The sequence below is a fragment of the Rhinopithecus roxellana genome, chromosome 9, assembly GCF_007565055.1.
Source record: "Rhinopithecus roxellana isolate Shanxi Qingling chromosome 9, ASM756505v1, whole genome shotgun sequence".
In the NCBI taxonomy this organism is placed as follows: Eukaryota; Metazoa; Chordata; class Mammalia; order Primates; family Cercopithecidae; genus Rhinopithecus; species Rhinopithecus roxellana.
The window spans coordinates 29719613-29739566 of NC_044557.1; the positions used below are offsets into that span (position 1 = coordinate 29719613).

At 40.9% G+C, this 19954-nt stretch overlaps 1 pseudogene; it reads left to right on the top strand.

The window, feature by feature from the left end:
* Positions 1-13033: 13033 nt before the first annotated feature.
* On the top strand, positions 13034-13370 carry LOC115899729 (annotated as a pseudogene).
* Positions 13371-19954: the final 6584 nt, after the last annotated feature.

Below are 19954 nucleotides of genomic sequence, written 5' to 3' on the forward strand. Positions count from 1 at the left end.
CCACTACCATGCCTCTCTCAACAGGAAACAGTTACAGAAGACTGAACTTCATCCATTGTCTCAAAGAATTGGACACTTATTCTCTTGAGAAGGGAGATGTTACAGTAGGTAGCTAGATAGACACAAGTAGGGCAGGAGAGACCCACTACTAGCAATGTCAGGTAATCACCACGTGATGGTTAGGCGGTTGTTACACTGTCTCTCTAACACAATAGTTGGTCACAGCCAGCACCAGGAAAAAGCAGTCTTCCAACAGATAGAAAGACCTGAAGTTGGTGATCAGCAGCTTCCCAATAAGGTCTCGGGAGTTGGGAGAGTGGGCTCAAGCATGCACACTGAGAGGCAAAATGGTGGAGTTTAACTAGTGTATGATCTTTCTTTGAGAACATATGACTGGTAAGGGAGGAATGCCTCAAGTGAGCATGTGTACAACTACAGTAAACACACTGTGCATGCAGCCCCTCTCAAATGCTGAGAGGCCAGTGCACATGTGAACAGCCCATCCTGGGGGAAGAATCAGAGGAGAAGGGATACAACCATTCAGACACATGCCCCCAAAGTCAAAGGTTGAAGCATTCACTTGACTCTCTCAAGTTGCCTGCTTTGCCTTCTTCCAAGTGTATTTTACTTCCTTTCATTTCTGCCCTAATATCTTAAAATAAACTTTCATTCCTGCTCTAAAACTTGCCTCAGTCTCTCTTTCTCTCTCTTCCTCTCTTTCTCTCTCTCTGCCTTATGTTGCTTGGTTGAATTCTTTTTTTTTTTTTTTTTTTTTTTTTTTTTAAGGAGGCAAGAATTGAGGTTGCTACAGACCTGTATGGTCCTGTCACTACTAACACTAAGTGAAGGAGTCATAGTACAAACTCAAGCATCTGGCCCCAGAGTCAGCACACACTTTGCCGTTGTGCTAATTTCTTTCATTTTTCTTATTTAACTAGTCTAAATGCCTACTTTGGTTCTCATTCCATCAGGTAGCAGGAAGTCTACCTCAAACAAGTCCAGCCTTCTTTCCAACCTCCCTGGGTCCCCTAGCCCTCCTTTCCCTGTTATGGCTCAATCCCAAGAAACTTGCCAAGGACCAGGTCCTGTGGGGTTGGGGGTGTGTTTAGGGAGAGGGGGATGAGTGTGCACTTGGGGGTGGTCCATGCTGTGTTGAGGCATTCTCTACTCCTGTAGCCTTAGTCACAGGTCCCTGCAGGTCCCAGCAGTGGCCTCCTTGCCCTTGACTGCAAGATGGCTGGGTTCCAGCAGAAGAGTTTAGCTCCCTGCACCCCTCTTGGGTACTCTGTGAAGGCTTCCCTCTGCTTCTGTCTTCCCTGGGGTTCTGGAAGATTCCACCCTTGCTGCCTCATCCTGTGCACAACCACATCTGGTCCCCTGGCTTGTCATTGAGCTGGGCAAAGGGGATGCTATCTTGCTACCTCCTTGGGACTTATATGGGGACAGGTCTTTGTTCACCTCTGTTGTAGGATTCTTTAATCATATTTGGAATTTCTAGCATGATTGTCCCTGAACATCCTTTTAAATCATCCTTAAATTCAATGTTTTGGGCAAAGAAAATGTAAGTTTGTGATCTCTTGGGCCCGCCATTGGCCTAAATAGGCCATTCTTTGCTACAGTGGAGCTACAGCCTTCTCTTGTTCCCTGCTGTTTCCTGGCTCTTGGGCAGGGGGGGCTGTAAAGGCCCCATGGCTTTTGCACACTCTGAGGCAGAGTGGTATGAGGAAGGTGGCTCAGGCTGCAGAACTTCCAGAGGCCTGTGGGGTGGCAGCTCTGGAACTGGGTACTCATGGGAATTACAGCCAGAACTCAGGGCTCCGGGAACCTGGCCTGAACCAGAGAACAAGTCACTGCTTATTTAGGTACAGAGGGGACCCTGTAGGTCATCAGGGTGAATGCTTGGAGACCAGGGGGACAGAACACTGCCCAGTAATTGTGAATCAAAGGCTCCACCTTCTTCACAAGCAGCAAATATTATAGAACCTAGTGAAATCTCAGGCCTGATAGGATGTGCCCTAGTCCTAGAACATTTAAGTTGTTGTAGTGAAAGGTATGTCAATCCAGAGACATGACTTAGGGATGGATAGATTACTGCACAAGAAGGCAAATCCCCTGCTTCCCACCCTGTCTGAGAGTGTTGTCCCACAGCCACTGACCTCAGTTCTCCAGTTCATACCCAGCCTGTGTTCTCTGCAGGGGAAACAGCTGCAGAGCCCTCTGCTCCTGGAAGGCAAGGGCAAGATTATCGAGACCTCAGGGCTGGGCCCTTGGCACTTGAGAGGTTCCAAGCACCCACGCCTGAATGGCTGACCAGAGCGACTAGAAAGCGCAGACTCCTTTTGCATCCAGGTCACCATCAGGGTTACCTTCTGCACCAGTCTGGCTCCTCTATGGTCCCCCATACAACCAGACTCATCCCTTTGCTCATGCCATTTCCCCTTCAGTGAATGCCTTCCCACTAGACGAAGTCTAATGGACTACAGGTACACAAGAGGTGGTGAAATGATAACCCTGGGACTTATGATGTGTTTTATTATTTTTGCTATTACAGGCATGACCCTGCTTCCCTAGTTGTGTTATAGGTCCCTTTTTTTTTTTTTTTTTTTTTTTTTTGAGATGGAGTCTTGCTCTGTCACCCAATAGTGGCACAATCTCGGCTTATTGCAACCTCCACCTCCTGAGTTCAAGTGATTCTCCTGCCTCAGCCTCCCAAGTAGCTGGGACTATAGGCACATGCCACCGTGCCTGGCTAATTTTTGTATTTTTTATAGAGACAGGGTTTCACCATTTTGCCCAGGCCTGTCTTGAACTCCTGGGCTCAAGTAATCTGCCTGCCTAGGCCTCCCAAAGTGCTGGGATTACAGGCGTGGGCCACTGCACCTTACCCATTTTCCTTTTCTGTCCTCTCATCTTATCTATTCCTTGGAGTCCTAAGATGTGTATATTACATTTTAACTCTCTTTACCTGCTTTAAGAAGGTGTCATGCTGTTTGCAATGTTTTAGGACTTATTTTTCTCACTTAATATTAAGTTGATATGCATTGTCCATACTGTTAGTGGTCACTGCAGTTCCTCTCTTTTGACTGCTGAATGGCACTCCATGGTAGGAACACCCCTCAGTTTGCTTATCCTTTCTTCCATCAGTGGGCATTTGAACAGTCTTACTGTAAACATTTTTTGTGTAAAAGTTTTCTAAGGTGTACACCTACGAGTGGAATTGCTGGGTCATTGTGTATGAGGCTGTTCCTCTGAAGGCTGTTTAGCTATTTTCCTGAGTGGTTGACTCATTTATACTCCCACAGCCAACAGGTAGACCAGCTATGCACCACCTCTTCCCCAGCACTCGGCAGCGTCAGCCTTTTCCATTTGTGCCACTGGAGTGGTGGTAAAATGGCATCTAACTGTGTCCTGTGCCATTTCCTGCTCATCTGTGCTTCCAGGCCCAATTCACGAATGACTGCCCGAGAAGCTCTCCTTAACCAGCACACATGTCCTGATCCCTGTTTTGACAGCCACTTACTGTTTGATGTTTTCTGCCACCTCCCCATGGAGTTCTTCACCTCTTTATATCAGAGGATATCACATTTCTCTTCTAATTCTTGTATCAGGTGCAAGGGCAGTGTGTTGTGTATAGTAGATCCTTCAATGGATTACTTCTGCTTGAATAAAGCAGAATTGTTGTTTATACAGATGAAGGAAGTCAAACGCCATCTGCGAGAGATGCAGCAGGGTCCTAACAGTACCGTGGATAGGAAGCTGGGCAACGAGTTGATTGCAGGTCGGAGCTGGCCAGGTGAGACCCTAGTTAGCCACTCTCTGAAGGCCTCAGAGTGGCAGCTACTTGGAGGAGTGTGAGTTCATCCAGCAGGCTTAAAGCCAGGCCTCTGGGAGCTGAGACCTGTCATGGGTCAGCTGATGCTTCTCCTGGGAAGGACAGACCTCACCTTCTGTCGGGAGGAAATAAAATCACCAGCTCATTATGAGGCCTGCTCCAGTCAGAACACTGTCTTCAGATGCAGCTCCTGCATGTTGGAAGCTCTCAGCCAGGAGCATGGGGCAGGGTGGGACTCCAGTGAGTTCATCTATGACTACAGGTACATGGCACCACTCCATGTACCAAGACACCCCATGTGCCATGTACCAGGCCAGTCAGGGGCTGTGGTGGCCTGCCTGGTGGGGTGCCCAGGGACATGGGCAGGGGTGCAGGGACAATACTATTTATCAAAGCCTGCCTGGAGAGGGTGTTGTCTCTCTGAAGAAAGTTGGCAGCTTGAGGGAGGTAAGGACTAGGCCAGGATGACCAAGTCCCACCATGCTGCCCCTCTTTGCTTGACTGGAGGGTTTCTGCCAAGTGCCTCTGAATTCCACTGAGGGCCAAGGGAGCTGCCTCACTGTGGCCTCAGGACCAGAGGATGTGACAAAAAACAGGAGAGGAGTGGGGAGGGAACTGTTCAGTTTTTGCTTCTCCAAACATCGACTTCTCTGTGTGAGTCACTGACCGGATTCTGCCCTGGTTTTTGTTTCCCTGCCATCTCCCTACAACCCAGGGAAGTCGTAACAAGCCTCCCGCTCACCATTGTTTCAGGCTTCTGCTCTTGGTTTAAGCAGTGATCCCTTCCATTGCTATGGGCTTTTGCATTTTTAAGGAATATTCCCATCCATTGTGCCATTTGATCTTCCCCATGTATGCTCGTCACAAGCTTCCTTATGGGATCCGCATTTGTGCTAGTTCTATGTGGGTTCATTTTTGAGCTCTGACCCAATTCTCCTCAGGTCTATCCCTCTTCCTATCCTGAGTTCTTGCATCCTGGCAAGCTAGCCTGTACTAGCATGAATGCCATGAGAAACATTCTTTGTCATTGGGTGATTAATACTGAGGATACTGTTTAAAATGTGATCTCGTGGGTACCTCTGCCCTTGGTGTTTCTTTATATACCTTGGCCCGGTTAAGTAGCTGCAAGTAGGCCAGGGTGTGCTCATTATCACAGCAAAGAGAAGTAGCAGAACAGGGTACAGGGAAAAAAAAGGAAGATCTTTTTGTTTTTTTTAGTTTTCAAAAGTCTAGGCCCTTTTATTGGGAAACTTCTGGGTTAAGGAAAATGCTCTGTATCTTGTTGAAACTGAATGCTTAAGATCTGTGCATTTTCTTATGTATAAATGACACTTAAAAATGCAAATCAAAACAAAATAAGCCCAGGTTCTTAGAGGAACAGAAAGGACTCAGGGCATGCACAACATATTTGGCAGAAAATGTGGGAGGAGACGATACGGCTAAGAGTAACTCTTTCTTGCCTCCTCCCAGGCGAGGGGTTGGAGAGAGAATCAAGAGGTAAGTGTGGTGTCCAGGTGGACAGGTTCTGGAGACAACAGGACAAGCAGCCCATCCCCCAGGCTGTGAGCCTCAGGGAGGCCCCAAATCCTTAATAGGCTTGTAGGCTCCAATACTCAGAAGTCATCACTTCTAGGAGAAGATATGGTATGATGTGACCAGGTGGACTGGACATTTGTCCACCTCCCATTACACAGCAGATGCTGATTGTGTTCATGGGTCCAAGAGAGGGCACAGATCAGGCCTGGTGGACAAATTGTGTGGATACTTGGTCACAGGCCAGATGGGACAGTGGAAGTTTCTGTTAATAACACAAGTTGAAACTAGTGTGTAAAGATGAGAGGTCCCCTTTCCCAAAGCCTCAGAACCATGTAATTCTTGCCATCATTACCCTGTCCCTGGAACTTACTGGAATCTCAGAGGAAATAGGGGAAGGGAACTCCAATGTGACTGAGATTAGTTATTAATGGCCCAGGAGAGTTGGAGGTAGTAACACACAAAAATAATGTCATTTATTTTGCATAGTCGTGGTTTAAATTTTTTTTTTTTATTTGAAACAGAGTCTCGCTCTGTCACCCAGCCTGGAGTGCAGTGGCACGGTCACAGGTAACTGCGGCCTTGACCTCCTGGGCTCAAGCAATCCTCCCACAGCCTCCCAAGTAACTGAGACTGCAGGTACCCACCATCATGCCCAGCTTTTTTTAAATTATTAATTTTAGTAGAGACATGGTCTCACTATGTTGTCCAGGCTAGTCTTTAACTCCTAAGCTCAAGCAATCCTCCCACCTCAGTTTCCCAAAGTGCTAGGATTATAAGCATGGGCTACCGCACCTGGACAGCATAGTCATGTCTGATTTCTGAGAGTTGCACCACTTCACTAAATTTTATTTTACTATATTTTCAAATCATGTAATCTACAGAGAGTGTCTCTGCAATGTCCCAAAAGTGCGCTCAGAACACTACACAGCTTAATTCAATTAAACTAGAAACCTGAATGCTGCAGAAAGTGTTCTGAGTTAAGAAAGAGGTGTTTCCATTAAGTATGCTTGCCATCTAAAAGTCTTGGTAGTGACATTCCACATTTCTTTTTGACACTTGCTTCAGCTCAACACAATGATTTTATAATCTAGGACCATGGGGACTGTGTAATATTCTCCAAGATTTTCTTAATTAATAGAATATCTTGGAACATTTACTTAATCTACAGCAACGTCCTTTCTTTTTCTATCCCAAGCCTCTCCCAGAACTGTTGCTGAACTTGGCTTCCCAATGGAGGGCTGATGGCAGGAGATGCCTGCTGGCTGTCCACTGCAACTTTGTATCCAGAGTGAAATTGAGACTTGCTAGAAAGATTTTAAAGGCATTTTGTTTAAACATAAGAGGGCATTATTAACAACTTTATGCCAGTACATTTTGGTAAAATGTATACATTCCTAGAAAAACAAGAGTTACCAAAACAGACACAAGAATAGAAAATCTAAATAATGTATGCATCATTTAAAAACCTTCCTGTAAAGAATACCCCAGACCCAGATGACTTCTCAGGTGAATACTCCCAAACATTTAGAAAAGAAATGGCATCAATTTTACATAAGTCTTCCAGAAAACAGAAAAAAAAATCCCTCCTCAAGATTTTTATGATGTCAGAAAAACCTGATTTAAAATTTGATAAGAACCTTATAAGAAAGCAAACTTAGAGGCCCATTTCATTCAAGGAGATAAATGCAAAAATCCTAAACAAAATATTAGCAAACCAAAAAAAAATAAAAATAAAAAAAAAAAAATAAAAAAAAAAGCACTAGATGAAAAAAAAGAATGCATCATAACCAAATTGAGTTTATTCCAGGAATGCAAGGCTGGTTTATCATTGAATAATTCTTCACGACACTAATCAAATAAAAAAAGAAAATTGTAAATTATCTCAATAAATGTAGAAACTGCATGTGGTCAAATGCAACACATATTCCTAAACAATTCTTAGCATGTTGGTAATAGAAGAAAACTTCCTTAATAAAAAAAAATCCATTTTTAAAAATTCACAGCAAACATATAAAGGTGAACTTTTGTAACTTTTCCCTGTAATAACTGAATAGGACAAAGACACTTGCTTGAATAGTGCCTTACTTCTCAATATTTTACTTAAGGTCATAGCCAGTGCAAGAAGGTAAGAAAAAGAAATAAAAGGTATAGGGATTGTAAAGGAAGAAATAAAGCTAAAGTTGCATGCCTATTACATGATTTTGTGCTTAAAAAATTCCAGAGAATCTAAAGATGTACTCTTAGGTTTAGTAAATAAATTTAACAAGGTTGTTTGAAACATACTCAATTTATAAAAATCACAATTATAAGTTATATTTTCAAAGGATAACACTTAAAAATCTCATAAATTTAACAAAATAGATTTTGTTAGAAATAAATCTAACAAACATGTTTAAGAGTTCTATGCTGAAATTACAAAACATTATTAAATATATAAAAGAAGAGCTAAATAAATGAAGATATGTTTATGGAATAAAGGTTCATTTATCTCAAGATGTCAGTTCTCAAATTGATCTATTCCAATGCAATGCAAATCTAATAAAAAATTCCAAGTATTTTGTAAAAATGAAGAAGCTGATTCTAAAAGTTTTGTGATGATGCAAAGGGGCTAGAATAACCAAGCAATTTTGAAGAAGGACAAAATTGAAAGAATTTCTTAACTGAATACCAAGACTTTGGAAAATATTCAATGTGGTATCGACACAGGAGAGACAAACAGATCATCAGAACAAAGCAGAAAGTCCAGAAGACCCAAATATACATGCACACTTGATTTATGACAAAGCGCCATAGCAGAGCAGTGGGGACAGGACAGCTTTTCAATAAATGGTAATGGGTAAAAAACAATGAAAGTTGTTGTATACAACCAACACATTTAAGAATCAGTTCTGTAGGTGGAAGAAACCAGACACAAAAGGGCACATTTTGTATGACCCTAATTGTATGAAAACTCAAAAATAGGCAAAACCAAGATGTGGTGTTAGAAGTCAGGCTAATGGTTACGTTTGGGGAGGAGCAACAGGTAGTCATTGGGAAGGTCAGGAGCACAGCTCCTGGGGTTACGTGAGGAGTGGTTTCATGAGTATATTCACTTTGTAACAATTCGCCAAACTATTACACACACTTAAGGTATGCACACATGTTATATTTTAATTTAAAAGTTAAAATTTTTTTGACCTTTCCACTTTATAGCTTCATAATGTTTTATTTCGCTAGGCCTCCTTTGTTATCGTTTTTGTTTTGTTTCATTTTGGAAAGGCGGTTATGTTACAGCAGGTAGGTAGTCAGGCAGACATAAGCAGGGCAGAAAAGCCTGCCCCCTCACCCAACCAGGACTGTCAGGCAACCATCAGCCGATAGGCAGTTGTTAAGCTGTCTCTGTAAAATAATAATTGGTTGCAGCCAGCACCAGGGAAAGGCAGTCTCCCAATAGACAGAAACACCTGAAAGTGATGATCACCAGCTTCCAAATAAGATCTCAGGAGTTGGACAAGTGGACTCAAGTATGCGCACTAAGAGGCAAAGTGGTGGAGTTTAACTGGTATGTGACCTTCTTCTAGGAACACTTGACTGATAAGGGAGGAGAACCTCATGTGAGCACGTGTACAACTCCAGGAAACATACTGGGCATGAAGTCCCCCTCCCAAGTACTAACAGGCCACTGCACATATGGACAGCCTGACACAAGGGAAGAATCGGGGAGAAGGGATGCAATTCCCTGGAAGTTTGTCAATGTATAAGACCCCAAGTCAAAAGTCAGACCATGCACTTCACTCTCAGGCTGCCCACTTGGCACTCTTCCAAGTGTACTTTACTTCCTTTTACTGCTGTTTGAAAACTTTTTAATAAGCTTTCACTCCTTCTTTGAAACTTGCCTTGGTCTCTCACTCTGCATTATGCCCCTCAGTCAAATTCTTTTTTCTGAGGAGCAAAAATTGAGATTGCTGAAGACCCATAAAGATTTACTGCTGCTAAAAATTGTAATAGTCTCTATCTTTTAGGAGGTGAGAATAAATATGATACGTTTCATAAATAAGCACTTTTTTCAGTGACTGACCCATACCAGAGGCTTGATAAATATTCAGTGTTCCTAGGTGTTAAGGTCACTTAGATAGTTAGTGGTGGAATTGGGATTAAAACCCATCCAAACAAGGTACTTAAAAACAAAATCACATGTCCTATATCACATGGCTGCTTATTAACAGGACTTGAATGAAATGCTGGATTTAAATAGCATTTGCTGTGAGTTATCATAGTCTCCATTCTCAGTTTTATATTTTGCAAGAGATCAAGTGTATTCATTCCTCCCAGTTCTCAATTCCTATGAATATACTTTGAAATCTAAAGGATTTTAGTATATCTACCCCCACAAAAAATGAAAATAAGCCCTAAATATTCCAATCACCTCATTAGAAAACTGTTCAGAATTGTTGGCTCCATCCGGCCCCCAAAAGGGAGAACATTCAGCTTGAATTAGATTGTAACCAAGATCTCATTAATCAGCATAAAGGAAAAAAAAGTTAAAAGACATATTAACTCCCAAGAGGAATGTTTGGAAAAGCACTCAAAGATGAAACAACTGAAAAAAGAGCTGTGTGTTCATTAATTAGCACATCAACAGACTTCTGTCCAGTGGATTTGATCACGGTGAATGCACTTCTAGATGTGAATCAGCGGTTCCTGAATCTTAATTAAATCAGTCAGCAAGACTGCTGGATCCTGGGCAATAGTAAAGACAGGGCTCAGACCAGGTAAGAGTTTGAATTCATCTGAATTGGACCCTTTTAGATCTCAAACATGTTTTTGGAGGGCCCTGTTTAAAAGCAATTTGATTAAAGATGTGTTATAAGATTCATGGGCCATATAGCTTTTAATGATTTATCAACAAAGATTTAGAATCATTGGTAGAAAAGAGAGGATTATGTCTTAATCCTGTGGTTAGGGCACATGAAGAGTGTTTGTAGTGTACAGGCACCATCTCTTCTGGCTCCGGTTCAGGAGCCATCATGTCATGTTCTTTATTGTAAAACGTATCTTGGCTGGCTTGTTTCATATTTCTCATTGTAAGGAAAAAGTAGCAATGCTGTTATTGCTGGCAATGCCATGGCTCTTTAGGATCTGTTATTATTGAAACAATAGATAAACTTGCCTCTGGAGTTCTCCGATGTCATTTGTTTCATGCTGGGTACATCATTACTCATGACACTGAATCCTCCATCCTGGCCCTGGTAAATATTGACTTCCTATGGGTCCCTAAAGGTTGTCACTGTGCTTTGTTTGTGATGACCACAAATGCAAGTCTCACCCTCCGTGTGCAGGAAAATGTTTTCTGGTCATCTTGAACTTATCGTCTTAGATTTTATGGTGTAATACATTCTGCAGCCATGTCTTCTCTTGATTGCCTTAGGCCATGATTGCTGCATTCCTAGAATGAGATCTCTTTCAATGCTGATCTCATCCCTGCCTTTCATAAACCATCTGCAGTGGGAAGACTAGGCTAGGGAAAAAGAGTGATCCTATTCACCAAAGAGGTCCATCCCTCATCTGGCATAGCTGAAGATTGACCTATGAAAACAAAATGTCACCACATGATTGTAGGCAAGAGAAAGAGGATATCAATCAGATGACCTGCTGACATTGTGGAGCAAAGACCTCGAAAGCCCTTGGAGGAGGTGTTGTTCTCCCTAGAGGACTGCCCGACATGTGGCATAGACCTGCAGAGAAGATAGAGTGGACATCCTGGGTGCCAGCCACAGCAGATGCACAGGTAAAGGACTTGACTGCCACCTCCTGCCATCTTTGATGCTATACAATGGAGGCTGACAGCTTCCATGCAGTTGGAACATGGAAGGGCATGAGCCAACCCATGGGCACACAGATGTGGTTCAAGAACAAGAGCTTGTCATTGATTCTTAGCAACCCAGAGCCCTGAACTTGTCCTTTGTCCAAAGCGAGTGAGAATCAACCCAAATCAGCAGATCAGCAGGGCAGAATTCTGATGAGGCACCTCTTCCTGTGTGGTTTTCTTTATCCCTGCACTCAAACAACCACATGCTGTTGTAACAGTTTTGGTGTGTGTTTTCCCAAGTAATTGGTGATCTCCTTAAGGTCGGAGATTGTTTCTATTTATCTTTGTATTTATAGTCCCTGTGGAGTAAGGGATACACATTTGGTGTCCAATAAAATGCCTGCTGATCAATAAGTGACTTAAGGAATGTGTGATGGGCCTGAGACTTTTTAGTAATAATTGTAAGAGTATTTACACCGACTCATTATCATTTATAACATCTAATTTAAAATGTTTCTTCCACAGTAAACATGACATACCTTTCAGTTCTCGTTACCCCTATTTGAACTGTCCTGGGTTTGGGAGCTTGCTACGTAGGGCTGCAGTCGCTTCCATAGTTTCATTCTAGATATAATGTATATAACACCATGAGGACAGTGATGGACATAATCTTAGTGTGCAACACATTTATCATGATTGTTGGGAGACTCAACTTCTAATTTCTGGTTATTGTGAGCTATTTTTCAGGGCAAACACTCCTAAAAAACAACTAAAAATGTTAAGTGAGTTGTTTTTTGACATCCTTTTAAACTCAGCATATAATGAAGCAAGCAGCATGTGTGAAAACTGTCTGAAAAACAGACAACAGACACAAACCCGGGAATACTTTCAGATCTTGAAATTACTGGACATGGACTATAAGGTAACTATGCTTACTGTGGTGGGTTGAATCATGACCCCTGAAAGACGTCCATATTCTAATCTCTGGAACCTGTGAATATGTTACTTTACATGGGAAAAGTGACTTTGTGGAAATGATGAAATTAATGATTTTGAGATTAGGTGGTTTATTCTGGAATATCTGAGTGGGTCCAATGTAATAACGGGTTCTTATAAAAGGGAGGCAAGTGGATCAGTGTCAGAGAGAAAGAAATATAAGGATGTAAGCAAAGGTCAGAGAGGAGATAAAATGTAACACTGCTGACTTTGAAAATGGAGGAAGGGTTCACAAGACTAGGCATGTAGGTGGCCTCAGGAATCTCCAAAAGCAAAGGGAGTGGAATCCCCCCCAGACCCTCCAGAGGAAAGCAAAGCCTTCAAATACCTCGATTTTAGCCCAGTGAAACTGATTTCAAAATCCTGACTTCAAGGACTGTAGGATAATAAATTCATGTTGTTTTAAGCCACTGAGTTTGTGGTAACTAGTTAGAGCAGTAATAAGAAACTAATAAATTTACTATGTTTTAAAAAGTAAAGATAAGCTTAAGGATAAGCTTATCTCTGAAAAGATAAAACTATAGTTAGATTTCAAAAATTTCTAAATAGTACGTCCAGAAGTTAAAAAACACAAAAGCCAAAATGTAAAACTCAGTGGGTGGGTTTAATAGCCAATTCAACACAATTGAGGAGAGAATTGATGGCCTGAAAGTTAAATCAGAAGAAATTCAGGATGCAGAATAGGAAGACAAAGAGATATACAGTAAATAAGTTAGAGAGGCTAACGTGTGAAAGTCCAACTTAAATTTAGTCAGAGTCCAGAGGGAAAATAGTGGATAGAAAATAATCATATCTCAACAGTTATTGGTGTCTTTCTTACTTCCCAGCTGTGTTTGTGGCTGCTCTTGGTTGGGGAGCCATCTTGTACCTAAGGCAGGAAGATGGTGACCACAAGGAAGACATCAAAGTCTCTGGAGGTGATCAACTCTGGTTATGAAAAATGGAAACAACGTGCTGGGGTACAAGCAGACTCTGTAGATGATCAGACATGGCAAAGCGAAATTCGTCATCCTCGTTAACAACTGGCCAGCTTTGAGGAAATCCAAAATAGAGTACTATGCAATGTTGGCCAAAACTAATGTCCATCACTACAGTGAAAATAGCATTGAATTGGGCACAGCATGAGAAAAATACTACAGATTATGCACAGTGGCTGTTGTTGTTCTAGATGATTCTGATTTCATTAGAAGCATGCCAAAATAGGCTGGTGAGAAATAAACCATGCAAAATTTTTTAAAATAAAACTTGCCAGAGCTAGTTTTAAAAACATTTTAAAAAAGAGTCATTATCTGAAATTTTCTGCTACTAATGAACAATATCAAGGAGCAGATTTAAGAAACTCCGTCAACCCTAGATATTTTTGGATGGCTTTATAGAGGCAGTATAGAAAAGTGATCTAGATCAAAGTTTTTTAGTTTGTAAGACACTACTGAATTCTAGTTTTGCCCCTTAGCTACATAATTTGGGGCAAGTAAATTGACCTCTCTGAGCCTCCATCTCCTGATATTAAAATAAGGACAGCATCTGATTTATTGGTTGGTTATAAGGAATAAAAATACATAAATGTGATTAGCACAGGAACAGGTCCAAAGTAATATGAAGTACATAATTGATAATATTTTTAGTAGTGTTCAGAGTGTGTTTTCTCATAATGAGTTGAAGCCTGTTTTCTGATAACTTCCACTTGTTTATCTTAATTCTGATTTCTGGAAAAATAAAGAACAGGTCTGCTTTCTATTGTATCTATACATTCACTCTTCAGCTTTTTGAAGCTTGTCAACTGCAGAAGAGCAGGGAATAAGGTAAGTGGCCAGGTAAACATCAAGGCTCCCCGACACTGGCCATGATACTGGTTGGAACAATTTTCTTGGCAATAAGAAGCCTCTCAAAGACTCCTGGGGGTCTTAGAATCCTAGAGGATCAGAGCAGCAGTGGAGTATTAGAATACAGCATCCTCATTCTGCAGGTGAAGAATAGGAGACCCAGGGAGTGGAGATAGCTGAGCTAGACTCAACTGGTGGCCAAGCCATGAAGGAGCCTCTGAGATATTGAAATACTATGGACCCTTGGAGATAAAAATTCTATTTCCTTCTCATTTGGAAGAAATAATTTGAGAAATTCCCTATCATAATTGAATTAAATCAAAAAGAATTATCTTCCAATGGAAGCAATGGAAGTGCTGTGTGATGGAAAGACTATAGGCTTTTAGAATGAGTTCTGCTTGACCTTGGGCAGACAACCTTTCTGAGGCTCAGTTTTAAATTTGGGTGGCAATATCTCCCTGACCAGGTTTGTCATAGGGATTAAATAAAACAACACATAAGGTCTAGAATAGAGTAAATGGACAAAAAATGACTGGTTTTTACTATGCTATTTTCCCAAGAAACAAACTTACATTAAAAATGAGTAAAAAACCCAAGTGACCTCAGAGCCCTAAGAAAGCAATCAAGGAGTTCAAGGTCTTTGCAGACTACTTAAGTCATGCTTTGATTTTTGAATTCCACCATTTTTTTTTGCCAATTATGTTGATTTAAAGAATAGATTCACAATTATGATTTTGAGTATTACATTATTTTTATTTATTTTTTTGCTTTTATTTTATTTTAAAATATTTTTTAGTTTTGATTTTTGTAGGTACATAATGGGTATGTATGTAGTACATGAGATGTTTTCATACAGGCAGGCAATGTGTAATAATCACATCCTGGAAAACAGGGTATCCATCCCCTCAAGCATTAATCCTTTGTGTTACAAACAATTCAGTTATACTCTTTTAGTTCATTCTTTATTTTAGGTAGATGTTAAAGTAATAGAAAATACCTGAAAAAGCATTCACAAATCATTGTACAGTGATACAAATTTTATACTCATAAAACTCAGATATGCAAAAATTAAACTTTATTTTTACATATCTGGATTAAACTTAACTCTTGAAGTCCCTCATTTACATTCAATAATGGAAAATTTAATTTTGCTAATTCAGGATTACATTCAATAATGGAAAATTTAATTTTGCTAATTCAGGATAAAATTTAATTTTGCTAATTCAGAATAAACTCAGATCACTTCCAATTTAAAATTTAGATAAATAATTTAGTCATCCTGATTTATCCCCTCTCATCCCCTGGTTAGTTCCAGAGAGCTAAACACATGTGACCCAGGGGAGAGGGTGTCTGGTCCTGATCATTCTCTGTCCACATGGTCTCTGCTGAGATGTTTCTTGTCTCATCTGGTCCTTGTGTGTAGAAGGGCATCTACTGCCAATGCCCATGGTTCTAACAGGTTGTCAGGTGCCAGGCCCGTGCGTTCTGGGTTATCCTCACTAACCACGCTGTCCCTCTGAGTTCACTGGCCCTCCCTCCCCTTCTGTGCTCCTCTAGTGGCCCTCAAGGATTTTGGTGCTCCCCACACCAAGCTGGCTTGTGCAGGATACTGAGAGGCTTCCATAGGTCCCCTTAGATGCTGTTTCTTCTCCTGCTTTTCTCTTTTCTTTATATTTTAAACAGGTACGTGGGTGATTGTTTCACTTACCATATTTCCTCACTCACCACTCACTCCTTTCTCCTTCTGGCATGCCTTCTTCACTATAGATGTTAGAAGGTAAAGACTACATTTCCCTTTAGTCTAAATTAATTTAGACTCAATTATTTATCTAAATTTTAAATTGGAAGTGATCTGAGTTTATTCTGAATTAGCAAAATTAAATTTTCCATTATTGAATGTAAATGAGGGACTTCAAGAGTTAAGTTTAATCCAGATATGTAAAAATAAAGTTTAATTTTTACATATCTGAGTTTTATGAGTATAAAATTTATATCACTATACAATGATTTGTGAATGCTTTTTCAGGCATTTTCTACTTTTTTTTAATGCAGCTAAGGCTCCACATGTGACCTGTTTTACTGAGATTAATTACTTTTCCAGGATGCATAACAAATGGTCACAAACTTAGTGGCTTAGGACAATACTCATTTACTATCTCATGGATTCTGTAGGTCAGAGGCTGGGAGGTCTTGATGGGTTCTCTGCTCAGGGTCCTAGAAGGCCCACATCAAGGGTTTAGAGCCAGGATGGAGGGTCTACAGAATAACCTGCTTCTGTGTTCATTCAGATTATCATTGTCAGCAGGATCCACTTCCTCGAGATGATAGGACTGGGGTCCCTGCTTTTTTGTTGGCTTGATCTGTTAGGCAAGGCTACTCTACTCCTGGAGGCTGCATGCATTCCTCCTAATGTCAACTCTTCCATCTCCAAAGCAGCAATAGTGTGCTGAATCCTTCTCTTCCTTGAAATCTCTGACTTGCCCTCATGGTATGAGTCAGAGAAAACTCTCTGCTTTTAATGGGCTCATGTGATTCATTTGAAACTGCTCAGATCATCTCCTTTTAGAATAACCCAAAGTCAACTGATGAGTAACGTTAATAACAACTGAAAAATCCCCTCTGCCATGTAATGGAATCATGGGTTTGATATTTTATAATACTCACACTCCTAGGATTAAAGTGAGAAATCTTATGCAGTCATCTTAGGCTCCTGTCCACCACCCAGGCCATCCTACCCCTGCAAGACTTGAAACAAAGAAGGATCAACATGAGGTGGTGACTGAGCATGTGAGGAAATGGGACCCTCTGATAAAAGCGAGGTGGCGGGAACATTGAATTCTTCTGGTGCTGGCAGCTCCCAGCTCCCAGAAACTGGGAGCAGCAGTTTCTGATCAAGGCAGAAGAAGCATGGCCCTGTGGGGGGCCCCATTAGGTCCATTTCTTTTAGTGTGGGTCTGAGGATTTTTCTCAGAACCTAATTTTATAATCCCTTTCTCTGGTTCTCCCAGTGATTCTGTCAGTTATCTCTACACCTCTCTGTTTAGCCAGAGTGGACTCTGTTATCTGCAGATAAGAACTCTAACCAACAGAGTGGTATAATCTCTAATTCTTCATACCTGCAATATTTTTTGTTTCTGTTGTTCATCCCAGTTGGGTATAGGATCCTTGGAGTTGTGTTATTATTTTTCCCCATTGGTCTATATATTCTACTTCATTGTCTAACATCTAGAGTTTAAGATAAGAATCTGAAACAAGTCTTATTCTTTGTCTTTGTAATAACATTGTTTCTGATTTGAAGCTTGGAAGACTTGATTTTTAATTGGGTGTGTCATGTTAGGATGGTGATCAATGTCTGGAAAATCCCAGTGAATACTATGATGGGATAAGAAGTTTCCTAAGTAGAAAAATACATGAACACTTTTCTGCAGAGCTGTCCACATAAGGAGGAAATGAGGCAGTGACCTCACAGCAGGATGTGTAGCATCCCAGAACCCCCAGAATCCTCACAGACATGCCCAGAGCTGAAGGCCCTGCCCTCATGGAGGGGCAATCCACCGGGCACCAGAAGCCCACTTTTGCCTTTCTTAGGTTTTTTAAATGCCCTTCTGGTTCTTCCAAACTGTTCTTGAGATCTGTCTACATATTCCAAAGACAACCAACAGGTACCAACAATACCAGCACATTGTTGAGTATTCAGTGTGTAGTTGTTTTAATAATAATTTTAAAAATCTAGTCTCCAGGCATTCCTGGTTTTAAACCATTTTTTGGAATGATTCTTGCTCTTTGGAATATGAGAATTTTATAAGAATATGCTCAGATGTGTGTCTCATTTCTTCTATCTCTCCTGATTTAAGGGATTCTTTTAATCTTCAGATGAGATCTTTGTTTCTATTGTTCGATCATTACTCTTTTTCATCACTTATTTTTTCACCATCTGAAATTTGTATTTTTCCCTGTTAAGTCTCCTGACTTTCTCCTTTGCACATCTTTCTTTTCCATTGTGATTTTCAACTCTTTGTAATTTTTGGTCTGTATTTATGTGTTTATTTTTGAGACAGAGTTTCACTCTGTTGTCCAGATTGGAATGCAGTGGTGTGATCATCACTCACTGCAACCTCTGCCTCCTGGGCACAAGTGATTTTCCCACCTCAGCCTCCCAGGTAGCTGGGACTGCAGGTGTGCACCACCACACCCATCTAATTTTTTTAGTTTTTTGCAGAGATGGGATCCTACTATGTTGCCCAGGCTGGTCTCAAACTCCTGGACTTGAGGGATCCACCCACCTCAGGCTCCTAGAGTGCTGGGATTATGGGCATGAGCCACCACACTCAGCTTTTGCTCTGTATTTAGAGAAGACTTTAAATCTGCCTGGTCATGATCTAGGGTGCAGGGGATATTCTCCTTGGAGTTTGATGATTGCATTCCTAAATTTGAAAATTCTTTTACTTTAATTTCCAAAAGTCATCTTGTGATTTAATTGAATTCCCACAGTACTTTTTGTTAAGGTGTTATTTGGCTCCTCCAAGAATTCCCTTTCAATGGAAGTCGTTTTAAATGGGCCCGTCGCTTACTCACTTGCTGAACGTTCCTGAACTCTGTATGCCTCCATCTCTGAATTTGCCTGAGCTTCATCACTACGTTTTATCAAATTCCCTTCTGAACTCTATTTTTGTTTATGTATTTTGCATTCCTCGCCTTCACTCTTAGCAAGGCAAGTCATTTGCTCTTGTAAGAGGGGTTGAAGGGAGAGGTAAACCCCAGCAGTATTCTACCAGTAATTTAGTAACATGTAAGCAAGATACACTTTCATGTGCATTTCAAATCTCCACTGCTCAACTGAAGCACACAAATAAATCTCTCTCAAGGTGTGAGTCTTTATGAGGACTGGATATTTTATCTTCATTATGTCCTGATTAATAGTGACTGAATTATCTGGGACACTTACATACAATCCTAGTCTATTAGGGGATACATCCTCCCAAAATGGGCACTTATTTAAGCTTTCAATATCTCAGTTTATAGATGCAACTTCAGTGTTTAGGGCCCAATAGCTTTTGAATTACTCTCAGATGTCTGAGGCTGCAAGGCATGGGGGACACCATTCAACAGAATCATTTTCTGAAATATGGTGGTAAAAATGAAATGGTGCTGCCTTTATGAATTGAGTTAACTGGGGCCACAATGCCAATAGTATGAGTTCTGTACAATTAGGGCTGAGAGGAATAATTTGTCTTTTTTTCCCATAGAAAAAAATATAGGCCTTTTAATGCTATATGGACCATTTTGTTCAATTCATAGGAAATTACATTGGCATACAACTGAAAAGTGGAATAATTTTCAGTATCAACCATGATCATTTTTAATATGTCAAGGTGGAAAATTGGACTCACAACCCTTGGCAAGCCTCCAGTCTGAGAGCTTTTGAAAGCAGTGCTGGAATGAGGTGACTGTGTTACTATGCTTCATGTCAGACCCATCCAGCCATTTTCTGAACTTGCTGGTCACATGAATTGGCTTATTCTGTAAATTTCATTTTGTAGTGCCATCAATACAGTGAGGGTCGGTGGAGCCAGCTGGCTTACTTAATAAATATCTGCCTTTCTGAAAGGAAAAGAATGAAGAAGCCCATTCCTTGTGTGCTTGTGAATTTCTAATGGACTGCCTATAGAATTCATCCCTAGCATGTGGCCTGAAGAGCCAGAATGAAGGGGAAATTCTCCTGCAAAAATCCCTGACCTCAGACTTAATCATCCGAAACAGTTTTTTTTCCAACTGTAGTCTAAACCACCGGCCATGTCATCACAAAGGAACAGCAATGTGACTGATGGACAGATAGTTAGAAGAAGTTACAAACTTAATTTAATGGCAAAAGGTAAAAAATTACATAGCAGTTAGATATAAGGCAGAAGCCCACCCAGCTATAAATGCGGGTTTCCCAGAACCCTAAGGGCTGGCTGACTGACAGTATCACTGCCCAAC